The sequence below is a fragment of the Phyllobates terribilis genome, unplaced genomic scaffold, assembly GCF_046119375.1.
Source record: "Phyllobates terribilis strain yellow unplaced genomic scaffold, ASM4611937v1 Scaffold_7__3_contigs__length_470593459, whole genome shotgun sequence".
Classification (NCBI taxonomy): Eukaryota; Metazoa; Chordata; class Amphibia; order Anura; family Dendrobatidae; genus Phyllobates; species Phyllobates terribilis.
Window position 1 is genome coordinate 444,983,954 of NW_027362767.1, and position 16,984 is coordinate 445,000,937.

The following is a 16,984-nucleotide window of genomic DNA, read 5'->3' on the forward strand; positions in this document are numbered from 1 at the left end:
TGCCTTAAAAGGAGCAGCTAACATCGTTTTAGTGATTGATCCATTAACACAGTTGTGGGTGTTGATGAAGACAGGGCTGGCGATCAATCAGTCATGATTAAGTAAGAATGACATCACTGGACACTTTAAAAGTAGGCTGGTTCTTGGTATCATTGTTTCTCTTCAGTTAACCATGGTTATCTCTAAAGAAACACGTGCAGCCATCATTGCACTGCACAAAAATGGCCTAACAGGGAAGAGTATCGCAGCTTCAAAGATTGCACCTCAGTCAACAATCTATCGCATCATCAAGAACTTCAATGAGAGAGCTTCCATTGTTGTCAAAAAGGCTCCAGGGTGCCCAAGAAAAACCAGCAAGCGCCAGGACCGTATCTTAAAACTGTTTCAGCTGCGGGATCGGACTACCAGCAGTGCCGAGCTTGCTCAGGAATGGCAGCAGGCTGGTGTGAGTGCTTCTGCACGCATTGTGAGGCTGAGACTCTTTGAGCAAGGGCTGGTTTCAAGGAGGGCAGCAAAGAAGCCACTTCTCTCCAGAAAAAACATCATGGACCGACTGATATTCTGCAAAAGGTATAGGGAGTGGACTGCTGAGGACTGGGGCAAAGTCATTTTCTCTGATGAATCCCCTTTTCGATTGCTTGGGACATCTGGAAAACAGCTTATTCGGAGAAGAAGAGGTGAGTGCTACCACCAGTCTTGTCTCATGCCAACTGTAAAGCATCCTGAAACCATTCATGTGTGGGGTGGCTTCTCAGCCAAGGGAATCGGCTCACTCACAGTCTTGCCTAAAAACACAGCCATGAATAAAGAATGGTACCAGAATGTCCTCCAAGAGCAACTTCTCCCAACCGTCCAAGAGCAGTTTGGCGCCCAACAATGCCTTTTCCAGAATGATGGAGCAACTTGCCATGAAGCAAAGGTGATAACTAAATGGCTCATGGAACAAAACATAGAGATTTTGGGTCCATGGCCTAGAAACTCCCCAGATCTTAATCCCATTGAGAACTTGTGGTCAATCATCAAGAGACAGGTGGACAAACAAAAACCAACAAATTCTGGCAAAATGCAAGCATTGATTATGCAAGAATGGACTGCTATCAGTCAGGATTTGGTCAAAAAGTTGATTGAGAGCATGCCAGGGAGAATTACAGAGGTCTTGAAGAAGACGGGGCAACACTGCAAATATTGACTTGCTGCATTAACTCATTCTACCTGTCAATATAACCTATTGGTCCTCATAATATGATTGCAATTATATTTCTGTATGTGATATAAACATCAGACAAACACTAATAAAAACCAGAGGTCAGCAGACCATGTGAAAATATAATTTTGGTGTCATTCTCAATACTTTTGGCCATGACTGTACTATCCATATACTGTGACATCAATGTGTGAAGTATCCCTGTAATGTGATATCACTGTGTGTATTATCCCTGTACTGTGACATCACTGTGTTTATTATCCCTGTACTGTGACATCACGGTTTTTATTATCTCTGTACTGTGACATAACTGTGTCTATTTTCCCTGTATTGTGACATCACTGTGTGTATTATCCCTGTACTGTGACATCACTGTGTTTATTATCTCTGTACTGTGACATCACTATTTGTATTATCCCTGTACTGTGACATGTCTGTGAGTATTATCCCTGTACTGTGACATCACTGTATATATTATCCCTCTACTGTGACATCACTGTGTGTATTATCCCTGTAGTGTGACATAACTGTGTGTATTATGCATGTACTGTCACATCACTGTGTGTATTATCCCTGTACTGGGACATCACTGTGTGTATTATCTCTGTACTGTGACATCACTGTGTGTATTATCTCTGTTCAGTGACATCACTTTGTGACTTATCGCGGTACTGTGACATCACTGTGTGTATTATCTCTGTACTGTGACATCTCTGTGTATTATCCCTGTAATGTGACATCACTGTCTATATTATCCCTATACTGTGACATCACTGTGTGTATTATCTCTGTAATTTGACATCACTGTGTGTATTATCCCTGTACTGTGAAATCAGTGTGTGTATTATCCCTGTACTGTGACATCACTGTGTGCATTATCCCTGTACTGTAACAACACTGTGTGTATTATCCCAGTACTGTGACATCACTTTGTGTATCATCCCTGTACTGTGACATCGCTGTGTGTATGATCCCTGTACTGTGACATCACTGTGTTTATTATTACTGTACTGTGACATCACTGTGTTTATTATTACTGTACTGTGACATCATTGTGTGTACTATCCATATACTGTGACATCAATGTGTGCATTATCCCTGTACTGTTACATTAATGTGTGTATTATCCCTGTACTGTGACCTCACTGAGTGTATTATCCCTGTATGTGACATCACTGTGTGTATTATCTCTATATTGTGACATCACTGTGTGTATTATCTCTGTACTGTGTCATCACTGTGTGTATTATCCCTGTACTGTGACATCACTGTGTGTATAATCCCTGTACTGTGATATCACTGTGTGTATTGTCTCTGTATTGTGACATCACTGTGTGTATTATCTCTGTACTGTGACATCACTGTGTGTATTATCCCTGTACTGTGACATCACTGTGTTTATTATCTCTGTAATGTGACATCACTATTTGTATTATCCCTGTACTGTGACATCACTGTGTGTATTATCCTTGTACTGTGACATCACTGTGTTTATTATCTCTGTACTGTGACATCACTGTGTGTATTTTCCCTGTACTGTGACATCACTGTGTGTGTTATCCCTGTACTGTGACATCACTGTGTTTAATATCTGTGTACTGTGACATCACTGTGTGTATTATCCCTGTACTTTGACATCACTGTGTGTATTATCTCTGTACTGTGACATCACTGTTTGTATTTTCCCTATACTTTGACATCACTATTTGTATTATCCCTGTACTGTGACATCACTGTGAGTATTATCCCTGTACTGTGACATCACTGTGTGTATTATCTCTGTACTGTGACTTCACTGTGTCTATTATCTCTGCACTGTGACATCACTGTCTGTTTCCACCTTGTACTGTGACATCACTGTGTGCATTATCCCTGTACTGTGATATCACTGTGTGTATTATCCCTGTACTGTGACTTCACTGTGTCTATTATCTCTATAATGTGACATCACTGTGTGTTTACACCTTGTACTGTGACATCACTGTGTGTATTATCTCTGTACTGTGACATCACTGTGTGTATTATCTCTTTACTGTGACATCACTGTGTATATTATCCCTGTACTGTGACATCACTGTGTGTATTATCCCTGTACTGTGACATCACTGGGTGTATTAACCCTGTACTGTGACATCACTGTGTGTATTATATCTCTACTGTGACATCACTGTGTGTATTATCCCTGTACAGTGACATCACTGTTTGCATTATCCCTGTATCGAGACATCACTGTGTGCATTATCCCTGTACTGTGACATCACTGTGTGTATTATCCATGTACTGGGACATCACTGTGTGTATTATCTCTGTACTGTGACATCACTGTGTGTATTATCTCTGTTCAGTGACATCACTTTGTGACTAATCGCGGTACTGTGACATCACTGTGTGTCTTATCTCTGTATGTGACATCACTGTGTGTATTATCTCTGTACTGTGACATCTCTGTGTATTATCCCTGTACTGTGACATCACTGTCTATATTATCCCTGTACTGTGACATCACTGTGTGTATTATCTCTGTAATTTGACATCACTGTGTGTATTATCCCTGTACTGTGAAATCAGTGTGTGTATTATCCCTGTACTGTGACATCACTGTGTGCATTATCCCTGTACTGTAACAACACTGTGTGTATTATCCCAGTACTGTGACATCACTGTGTGCATTATACCTGTACTGTGACATCACTTTGTGTATCATCCCTGTACTGTGACATCGCTGTTTGTATGATCCCTGCACTGTGACATCACTGTGTTTATTATTACTGTACTGTGACATCATTGTGTGTACTATCCATATAGTGTGACATCAATGTGTGCATTATCCCTGTACTGTGACATCACTGTGTGTATTATCCCTGTACAGTGACATCACTGTTTGCATTATCCCTGTATCGAGACATCACTGTGTGCATTATCCCTGTACTGTGACATCACTGTGTGTATTATCCCTGTACTGTGACATCACTGTGTGTATTATCTCTGTACTGTGACATCAATGTGTGTTTCCACCTTGCACTGTGACATCACTGTGTGTATGATCCCTGTACTGTGACATCACTGTGTTTATTATTACTGTACTGTGACATCATTGTGTGTACTATCCATATAGTGTGACATCAATGTGTGCATTATCCCTGTACTGTGACATCAATGTGTGTATTATCCCTGTACTGTGACCTCACTGAATGTATTATCCCTGTATGTGACATCACTGTGTGTATTATCTCTATATTGTGACATCACTGTGTGCATTATCTCTGTACTGTGTCATCACTGTGTGTATTATCCCTGTACTGTGACATCACTGTGTGTATAATCCCTGTACTGTGATATCACTGTGTGTATTGTCTCTGTATTGTGACATCACTGTGTGCATTATCCCTGTACTGTAACAACACTGTGTGTATTATCCCAGTACTGTGACATCACTGTGTGCATTATACCTGTACTGTGACATCACTTTGTGTATCATCCCTGTACTGTGACATCGCTGTGTGTATGATCCCTGTACTGTGACATCACTGTGTTTATTATTACTGTACTGTGACATCATTGTGTGTACTATCCATATAGTGTGACATCAATGTGTGCATTATCCCTGTACTGTGACATCAATGTGTGTATTATCCCTGTACTGTGACCTCACTGAATGTATTATCCCTGTATGTGACATCACTGTGTGTATTATCTCTATATTGTGACATCACTGTGTGCATTATCTCTGTACTGTGTCATCACTGTGTGTATTATCCCTGTACTGTGACATCACTGTGTGTATAATCCCTGTACTGTGATATCACTGTGTGTATTGTCTCTGTATTGTGACATCACTGTGTGTATTATCTCTGTACTGTGACATCACTGTGTGTATTATCCCTGTACTGTGACATCACTGTGTTTATTATCTCTGTAATGTGACATCACTATTTGTATTATCCCTGTACTGTGACATCACTGTGTGTATTATCCCTGTACTGTGACATCACTGTGTTTATTATCTCTGTACTGTGACATCACTGTGTGTATTTTCCCTGTACTGTGACATCACTGTGTGTGTTATCCCTGTACTGTGACATCACTGTATTTAATATCTGTGTACTGTGACATCACTGTGTGTATTATCCCTGTACTTTGACATCACTGTGTGTATTATCTCTATACTGTGACATCACTGTTTGTATTTTCCCTATACTTTGACATCACTATTTGTATTATCCCTGTACTGTGACATCACTGTGAGTATTATCCCTGTACTGTGACATCACTGTGTATATTATCCCTGTACTGTGACATCACTGTGTGTATTATCGCTGTGCTGTGACATCACTGTGTGTATTATCCCTGTACCGTGACATCACTGTGTGTATTATCTCTGTACTGTGACTTCACTGTGTCTATTATCTCTGCACTGAGACATCACTGTCTGTTTCCAACTTGTACTGTGACATCACTGTGTGCATTATCCCTGTACTGTGATATCACTGTGTGTATTATCCCTGTACTGTGACTTCACTGTGTCTATTATCTCTGTACTGTGACATCCCTGTGTGTTTACACCTTGTACTGTGACATCACTGTGTGTATTTTCTCTGTACTGTGACATCACTGTGTGTATTATCTCTGTACTGTGACATCACTGTGTGTATTATCCCTGTACTGTGACATCACTGTTTGTATTATCCCTGTACTGTGCCATCACTGGGTGTATTATCCCTGTACTGTGACATCACTGTGTGTATTATATCTCTACTGTGACATCACTGTGTGTATTATCCCTGTACAGTGACATCACTGTTTGCATTATCCCTGTATCGAGACATCACTGTGTGCATTATCCCTGTACTGTGATATCACTGTGTGTATTATCCCTGTACTGGGACATCACTGTGTGTATTATCTCTGTACTGTGACATCACTGTGTGTATTATCTCTGTTCAGTGACATCACTTTGTGACTTATCGCGGTACTGTGACATCACTGTGTGTCTTATCTCTGTATGTGACATCACTGTGTGTATTATCTCTGTACTGTGACATCTCTGTGTATTATCCCTGTACTGTGACATCACTGTCTATATTATCCCTGTACTGTGACATCACTGTGTGTATTATCTCTGTAATTTGACATCACTGTTTGTATTATCCCTGTACTGTGAAATCAGTGTGTGTATTATCCCTGTACTGTGACATCACTGTGTGCATTATCCCTGTACTGTAACAACACTGTGTGTATTATCCCAGTACTGTGACATCACTGTGTGCATTATACCTGTACTGTGACATCACTTTGTGTATCATCCCTGTACTGTGACATCGCTGTTTGTATGATCCCTGCACTGTGACATCACTGTGTTTATTATTACTGTACTGTGACATCATTGTGTGTACTATCCATATAGTGTGACATCAATGTGTGCATTATCCCTGTACTGTGACTTCACTGTGTGTATTATCCCTGTACAGTGACATCACTGTTTGCATTATCCCTGTATCGAGACATCACTGTGTGCATTATCCCTGTACTGTGACATCACTGTGTGTATTATCCCTGTACTGTGACATCACTGTGTGTATTATCTCTGTACTGTGACATCAATGTGTGTTTCCACCTTGCTCTGTGACATCACTGTGTGTATGATCCCTGTACTGTGACATCACTGTGTTTATTATTACTGTACTGTGACATCATTGTGTGTACTATCCATATAGTGTGACATCAATGTGTGCATTATCCCTGTACTGTGACATCAATGTGTGTATTATCCCTGTACTGTGACCTCACTGAATGTATTATCCCTGTATGTGACATCACTGTGTGTATTATCTCTATATTGTGACATCACTGTGTGTATTATCTCTGTACTGTGTCATCACTGTGTGTATTATCCCTGTACTGTGACATCACTGTGTGTATAATCCCTGTACTGTGATATCACTGTGTGTATTGTCTCTGTATTGTGACATCACTGTGTGTATTATCTCTGTACTGTGACATCACTGTGTGTATTATCCCTGTACTGTGACATCACTGTGTTTATTATCTCTGTAATGTGACATCACTATTTGTATTATCCCTGTACTGTGACATCACTGTGTGTATTATCCCTGTACTGTGACATCACTGTGTTTATTATCTCTGTACTGTGACATCACTGTGTGTATTTTCCCTGTACTGTGACATCACTGTGTGTGTTATCCCTGTACTGTGACATCACTGTGTTTAATATCTGTGTACTGTGACATCACTGTGTGTATTATCCCTGTACTTTGACATCACTGTGTGTATTATCCCTGTACTGTGACATCACTGTTTGTATTTTCCCTATACTTTGACATCACTATTTGTATTATCCCTGTACTGTGACATCACTGTGAGTATTATCCCTGTACTGTGACATCACTGTGTATATTATCCCTGTACTGTGACATCACTGTGTGTATTATCGCTGTGCTGTGACATCACTGTGTGTATTATCCCTGTACTGTGACATCACTGTGTGTATTATCTCTGTACTGTGACTTCACTGTGTTTATTATCTCTGCATTGAGACATCACTGTCTGTTTCCAACTTGTACTGTGACATCACTGTGTGCATTATCCCTGTACTGTGATATCACTGTGTGTATTATCCCTGTACTGTGACTTCACTGTGTCTATTATCTCTGTACTGTGACATCCCTGTGTGTTTACACCTTGTACTGTGACATCACTGTGTGTATTTTCTCTGTACTGTGACATCACTGTGTGTATTATCTCTGTACTGTGACATCACTGTGTGTATTATCCCTGTACTGTGACATCACTGTTTGTATTATCCCTGTACTGTGCCATCACTGGGTGTATTATCCCTGTACTGTGACATCACTGTGTGTATTATATCTCTACTGTGACATCACTGTGTGTATTATTCCTGTACAGTGACATCACTGTTTGCATTATCCCTGTATCAAGACATCACTGTGTGCATTATCCCTGTACTGTGACATCACTGTGTGTATTATCCCTGTACTGGGACATCACTGTGTGTATTATCTCTGTACTGTGACATCACTGTGTGTATTATCTCTGTTCAGTGACATCACTTTGTGACTTATCGCGGTACTGTGACATCACTGTGTGTCTTATCTCTGTATGTGACATCACTGTGTGTATTATCTCTGTACTGTGACATCTCTGTGTATTATCCCTGTACTGTGACATCACTGTCTATATTATCCCAGTACTGTGACATCACTGTGTGTATTATCCCTGTACTGTGAAATCAGTGTGTGTATTATCCCTGTACTGTGACATCACTGTGTGCATTATCCCTGTACTGTAACAACACTGTGTGTATTATCCCAGTACTGTGACATCACTGTGTGCATTATACCTGTACTGTGACATCACTTTGTGAATCATCCCTGTACTGTGACATCGCTGTTTGTATGATCCCTGTACTGTGACATCACTGTGTTTATTATTACTGTACTGTGACATCATTGTGTGTACTATCCATATAGTGTGACATCAATGTGTGCATTATCCCTGTACTGTGACATCACTGTGTGTATTATCCCTGTACAGTGACATCACTGTTTGCATTATCCCTGTATCGAGACATCACTGTGCGCATTATCCCTGTACTGTGACATCACTGTGTGTATTATCCCTGTACTGTGACATCACTGTGTGTATTATCTCTGTACTGTGACATCAATGTGTGTTTCCACCTTGCACTGTGACATCACTGTGTGTATTATCCCTGTACTGTGACATCACTGTGTGTATTATGCATGCACAGTGACATGACTGTGTCTATTATCTCTGTATTGTGACATCACAGTGTGAATTATCTCTGTACTGTGACATCACTGTGTGTATTATCCCTGTACTGTGACATCACTGTGTTTATTCTCTCTGTACTGTGACATAACTGTGTGTATTTTCCCTGTACTGTGACATCACTCTGTGTATTATCCCTGTACTGTGACAACACTGTGTTTATTATCTCTGTACTGTGACATCACTCTGTGTATTATCCCTGTACTGTGACATCACTGTGTGTATTATCTCTGTACTGGGACACCACTGTGTGTATTTTCCCTATACTTTGCCATCACTATTTGCATTTTCTCTGTACTGTGACATCACTGTGAGTATTATCCCTGCACTGTGACATCACTGTATATATAATCCCTGTACTGTGACATCATTTATGCATGTACTGTGACATCACTCTTTGTATTATCCCTGTACTGTGACATCACTGTGTGTATTATCTCTGTACTGTGACATCACTGTGTGTATTATCTCTGTACTGTGATCTCACTGTATGTATTATCCCTGTACTGTGACATCACTGTGTGTATTATCTCAGCACTGTGACATCACTGTGTGTATTATCTCTGTACTGTGATATAACTGTGTGTATTATCCCTGTACTGTGATACCAATGTGTGTGTTATCCCTGTAATGTGAACTCACTGTGTGTATTATACCTGTACTGTGTCATCACTGTGTGTATGATCCCTGTACTGTGACATCACTGTGTTCATTATCCCTGTACTGTAAAATCACTGTGTGCATTATCTCTGTATTGTGACATCACTGTGTGTAATGTGTCTGCACTTTGACATCACTGTGTGTATTATCCCTGTTCTGTGACATCAATGTGTGTATTATCTCCGTACTGTGACATCACTGTGTGTATTATCTCTGTACTGTGACATCACTGTGTGTATTATCCCTGTACTGTGACCTCTCTGAGTGTATTATCCCTGTACTGTGACATCACAGTGTGTATTTTCTCTATACTGTGACATCACTGTGTGTATTATCTCTGTACTGTGTCATCACTGTGTGTATTATCCCTATACTGTGACATCACTGTGTGTATTATCTCTGTAGTGTGACATCACTGTGTGTATTATCTCTGTATTGTGACATCACTGTGTGTATTATCTCTGTACTGTGACATCACTGTGTGTATTATCCCGGTACTGTGACATCACTGTGTTTATTATCTCTGTACTGTGACATCACTATTTATATTATCCCTGTACTGTGACATCACTGTGTGCATTATACCTGTACTGTGACATCACTGTGTGCATTATCTCTGTAATGTGACATCACTGTGTGTATTACCCCTGTACTTTGACATCACTATTTGTACTATCCCTGTACTGTGACATCACTGTGTGTATTATGCATGTACTGTGACATCACAGTGTGTATTATCTCTGTATTGTGACATCACTGTGTGTATTATCTCTGTTCTGTGACATCACTGAGAGTATTATCCCTGTACTGTGACATTACTGTGTTTATTATCTATGTACTGTGACATCACTGTGTGTATTTTCCCTGTACTGTGACATCACTGTGTGTATTATCCCTGTACTGTGACATCACTGTGTGTATTATCTCTGTACTGTGACCTCACTGTATGTATTATCACTGTACTGTGACATCACTGAGTGTATTATGTCTGTACTGTGACATAACTGTGTGTATTATCTCTGTATTGTGACGTCATTTTGTGAATTATCCCTCTACTGTGACATCACTGTGCGTCTTATCTCTGTATGTGACATCACTGTCTGTATTATCTCTGTACTGTGACATCACTGTGTTTTATCCCTGTACTGTGACATCACTGTGTATATTATCTCTGTACTGTGACATCACATTGTGTATTATCTCTGTAATTTGACATCACTGTGTGTATTATCCCTGTACTGTGACATCACTGTGTGTATTATCCCTGTACTGTGACATCACTGTGTGCATTATCCCTGTACTGTAACATCACTGTGTGTATTATCTCAGTACTGTGACATCACTGTGTGCATTATACCTGTACTGTGACATCACTGTGTGTATCATCCCTGTACTGTGACATCGCTGTGTGTATGATCCCTGTACTGTGACATCACTGTGTTCATTATTACTGTACTGTGACATCACTGTGTGCATTATCTCTGTACTCTGACATCACTGTGTGTATTATCTCTGTATTGTGACATCACTGTGTGTATTATCTCTGTACTGTGACATCACTGTGTGTATTATCCCGGTACTGTGACATCACTGTGTTTATTATCTCTGTACTGTGACATCACTATTTATATTATCCCTGTACTGTGACATCACTGTGTGCATTATACCTGTACTGTTACATCACTGTGTGCATTATCTCTGTAATGTGACATCACTGTGTGTATTACCCCTGTACTTTGACATCACTATTTGTACTATCCCTGTACTGTGACATCACTGTGTGTATTATGCATGTACTGTGACATCACAGTGTGTATTATCTCTGTATTGTGACATCACTGTGTGTATTATCTCTGTTCTGTGACATCACTGAGAGTATTATCCCTGTACTGTGACATCACTGTGTTTATTATCTATGTACTGTGACATCACTGTGTGTATTTTCCCTGTACTGTGACATCACTGTGTGTATTATCCCTGTACTGTGACATCACTGTGTGTATTATCTCTGTACTGTGACATCACTGTGTATATTATCCCTGTACTGTGACATCACTGTGTGTATTTTCCCTGTACTGTGACATCACTGAGTGTATTATGTCTGTACTGTGACATAACTGTGTGTATTATCTCTGTATTGTGACGTCATTTTGTGAATTATCCCTCTACTGTGACATCACTGTGCGTCTTATCTCTGTATGTGACATCACTGTCTGTATTATCTCTGTACTGTGACATCACTGTGTATTATCCCTGTACTGTGACATCACTGTGTATATTATCTCTGTACTGTGACATCACATTGTGTATTATCTCTGTAATTTGACATCACTGTGTGTATTATCCCTGTACTGTGACATCACTGTGTGTATTATCTCTGTACTGTGACATCACTGTGTGTATTATCTCAGTACTGTGACATCACTGTGTGCATTATACCTGTACTGTGACATCACTGTGTGTATCATCCCTGTACTGTGACATCGCTGTGTGTATGCTCCCTGTACTGTGACATCACTGTGTTCATTATTACTGTACTGTGACATCACTGTGTGCATTATATCTGTACTCTGACATCACTGTGTGTATTATCTCTGCACTGTGCCATCACTGTGTGTATGACCCTGTACTGTGACATCACTGTGCTCATTATCCCTGTACTGTGACATCACTGTGTGTATTATCTCTGCACTGTGACATCACTGTGTGTATTATATTGGCACTGTGACATCACTGTGTGTATTATCCCTGTACTGTGACATCAATGTGTGTATTATCCCTGTAATGTGACCTCACTGTGTGTATTATCCCTGTACTGTGATATCAATGTGTGCATTATACCTGTACTGTGACATCACTGTGTGTATTATCTCTGTTCTGTGACATCACTGTGTGTATTATCCCTGTAATTTGACATCACTATTTGTACTATCCCTGTACTGTGACATCGCAGTGTGTATTATCTCTGTATTGTGACGTCACTGTGTGTATTATCTCTGTACTGTGACATCGCTGTGTGTATTATCCCTGTACTGTGACAACACTGTGTTTATTATCTCTGTACTGTGACATCACTGTGTGTATTTTCCCTGTACTGTGACATTACTGTGTGTATTATCCCTATACTGTGACATCACTATGTTTATTATTTCTGTATTGTGACATCATTGTGTGCATTATCCCTATACTGTGACATCACTTTGTGCATTATCTCTGAACTGTAACATCACTGAGTGTATTATCCCTGTAATGTGACCTCATTGTGTGTATTATCCCTGTACTGTGACATCACTGTGTGCATTATACCTGTACTGTGACATCACTGTGTGCATTATCTCTGTACTGTGACCTCACTGTGTGTATTATCCCTGTACTTTGACATCACTATTTGTACTATCCCTGTACTGTAACATCACTTTGTGTATAATGCATGTACTGTGACATCACAGTGTGTATTATCTCTGTATTGTGACATCACTGTGTGTAATATCTCTGTACTGTGACATCACTGTGTGTATTATCCCTGCACTGTGACATCACTGTGTTTATTATCTCTGTAATGCGACATCACTGTGTGTATTATCCCTGTACTGTGACATCACTGTGTATATTATCCCTGTACTGTGACATCGCTGTGTGTATTTTCCCTGTCCTGTGACATCACTGTGTGTATTATCCCTGTACTGTGAGATCACTGTGTGTATTATGCATGTACTGTGACATCACTGTGTGTATCATCCCTGTACTGTGACATCACTTTGTGTATTATCCCTGTACTTTGATATCACTGTGTGTATTATCTCTGTACTGTGACCTCACTGTATGTATTATCCCTGTACTGTGACATCACTGTGTGTATTATCTCTGTACTGTGACATCACTTTGTGAATTATCCCTGTACTGTGACATCACTGTGCATCTTATCTCTGTATGTGACATCACTGTGTGTATTATCTCTGTGCTGTGACATCACTGTGTATTATACCTGTGCTGTGACATCACTGTGTATATTATCCCGGTACTGTGACATCACTGTGTGTATTATCTCAGTAATTTGACATCACTGTGTGTATCATCCCTGTACTGTGACATCACTGTGTGTATTATCCCTGTACTGTGACATCACTGTGTGCAATATCCCTGTTCTGTAACATCACTGTGTGTATTATCCCAGTACTGTGACATCACTGGGTGCATTATACCTCTACTGTGACATCACTGTGTGTATCATCGCAGTACTGTGACATCGCTGTGTGTATGATCCCTGTACTGTAACATCACTGTGTTCATTATTAATGTACTGTGACATCACTGTATTCATTATCTCTGTACTGTGACATCACTGTGTGTATAATCTCTGCACTGTGACATCAGTGTGTGTATGATCACTGTACTGTGACATCACTGTGTTCATTATCCCGGTATTATGACATCAATGTGTGCATTATCTGTGTAATGTGACATCACTGTGTGTATTATCTCTGCACTGTGACATCACTGTGTGTATTATCTCTGTACTGTGACATCAAAGTGTGTATTATCCCTGTAATGTGACCTCACTGTTTGCATTATCCCTGTACTGTGACATCACTGTGTGCATTATACCTATACTGTGACATCACTGTGTGCATTATCTCTGTACTGTGACATCACTGTGTGTATTATCCCTGTACTTTGAGATCACTATTTCTACTATCCCTGTACTGTGATATCACTGTGTGTATAATGCATGTACTGTGACATCACAGTGTGTATTATCTCTGTATTGTGACATCACTGTGTTTATTATCTCTGTACTGTGACATGACTGTGTGTATTATCCCTGTACTGTGACATCACTGTGTTTATTATCTCTGTAATATGACATCACTGTGTGTATTTTCCCTGTACTGTGACATCACTGTGTGTATTATCCCTGTACTGTGACATCACTGTGTTTATTATCTCTGTACTGTGACATCACTGTGTGCATTATCCCTGTACTGTGACATCACTTTGTGTATTATCTCTGTACTGTGACATCACTGTGTGTATTTTCCCTATACTTTGACATGACTAGTTGTATTATCCCTGTACTCTGACATCACTGTGTGTTTTATCAATGTACTGTGAATTCACTGTGTATATTATTCCTGTACTGTGACATCACTGTGTGTATTATCCCTGTACTGTGACATCACTGTGTGTATTATCCCTGTACTGTGACATCACTATGTGTATTATCCCTGTACTGTGACATCACTGTTTATTATCTCTGTACTCTGACATCACTGTCTGTTTCCACCTTGTACTTTGACATCACTGTCTGCATTATCCGTGTACTGTGACATCACTGTGTGTATTGTTTCTGTACTGTGACATCACTGTGTGTATTATCTCTGTACTGTGACCTCACTGTATGTATTATCCCTGTACTGTGACATCACTGTGTATTATCTCTGTACTGTGACATCACTGTGTGTATTATCTCAGCACTATGACATCACTGTGTCTATTATATCTGCACTGTGACATCACTGTGTGTATTATCACTGTACTGTGACATGAATGTGTGTATTATCCCTGTAATGTGACCTCACTGTGTGTATTATCCCTGTACTGTTACATCACTGTTTGCATTATACCTGTACTGTGACATCACTGTGTGCATTATCTCTGTACTGTGACATCACTGTGTGTATTATCCATGTACTTTGACATCACTATTTGTACTATCCCTGTACTGTAACATCACTGTGTATAATGCATGTACTGTGACATCACAATGTGTATTATCTCTGTATTGTGACATCACTGTGTGTATTATCCCTGCACTGTGACATCACTGTGTTTATTATCTCTGTAATGCGACATCACTGTGTGTATTTTCCCTGTACTGTGACATCACTGTGTGTATTATCCCTGTACTGTGACATCACTGTGTTTATTATCTCTGTACTGTGACATCACTGTGTGCATTATCCCTCTACTGTGACATCACTTTGTGTATTATCTCTGTACTGTGACATCACTGTGTGTATTTTCCCTATACTTTGACATGACTGTTTGTATTATCCATGAACTCTGACATCACTGTGTATTTTATCACTGTACTGTGACATCACTGTATGTATTATTCATGCACTGTGACATCACTGTGTGTACTATGCATGTACTGTGACATCACTGTGTGTATTATCCCTGTACTGTGACATCACTGTTTATTATCTCTGTAATGTGACCTCACTGTGTGTTTCCACCTTGTACTGTGACATCACTGTCTGCATTATCCGTGTACTGTGACATCACTGTGTATGTTATCCCTGACTGTGACATCACTGTGTGCATTATCCCTGTACTGTGACTAGAGATGAGCGTTGTTCTACTCGAACTGTTCGCCAATCTCAAATTCGAGCTGTTTTGGGCGGTGTTCGAGCCGTTCGGCGAACACGAACATTTTGAGAAAAATTCGGCTGTTCGAGGTTATGTTCGATAACTGTTCGTGCACCAAAATCATAACTGGATTTTTTCTCAGTAATGATGAAAATTAATGTTAATACGCAGTTTGAGTGTACAGCGGGGTGGGGGGAGGGGCAGGGGATGGATCTCTGCAGGAACAATGAAGATCTCCATTTTTTTTTCTCTTTCCCGCATTTGCAGTGGGGAGGTGCAATCTGTCAGCCTATCAGCAGCGCACACACGGAGCGAAGTGCTTTTTTTCACACAAGCAAGGGCATGTGTCATTGGCAGTGTATGTCACATGTCCTTGCCCTATAAGACCAAGCCATTTTCCCCGTCGCCACCATTTTCTCACTGCTGCAGCTGCGTGTTAGACGGCACCGCTGTTGCTGTGTGCGCTATACCTTGTTAATTTCAAGCCAATTTTCGCACAAATCTACAGATAGCTTGGGAGTAGGGAATAGTTGTGATTGCAGTCCTTTTAAGGACTAGGTTACATCAGTTCCTATCAGTTTTTGCCAGGCAGGTCTGTGCCAGTGCTGTGCAAGTTTTTTTCACAGCATTTGGCTGAATCTAGCAAAGCAAATCCTTTATGGCCTATTGCAGAGTGTGTTAGTCAGTGGAGTAGCCTATCTGTGTTGCAAGATATACCACCTGTGTATAGAATACCAATTTTTTTACTGCACCTAGTGAAGTAAAATCTTTTGGGCATAGCATCATTCTATTAGTCCATCTATACTGACCTCCATCAGGTTGCAAATTGAATATAATTTTTTTCTGCATCTAGCTCTGAAAAAATATTGGGCTTCTAGCTGTGTGTGGGACTTGTTCTATTAATCCATCTATACAGAC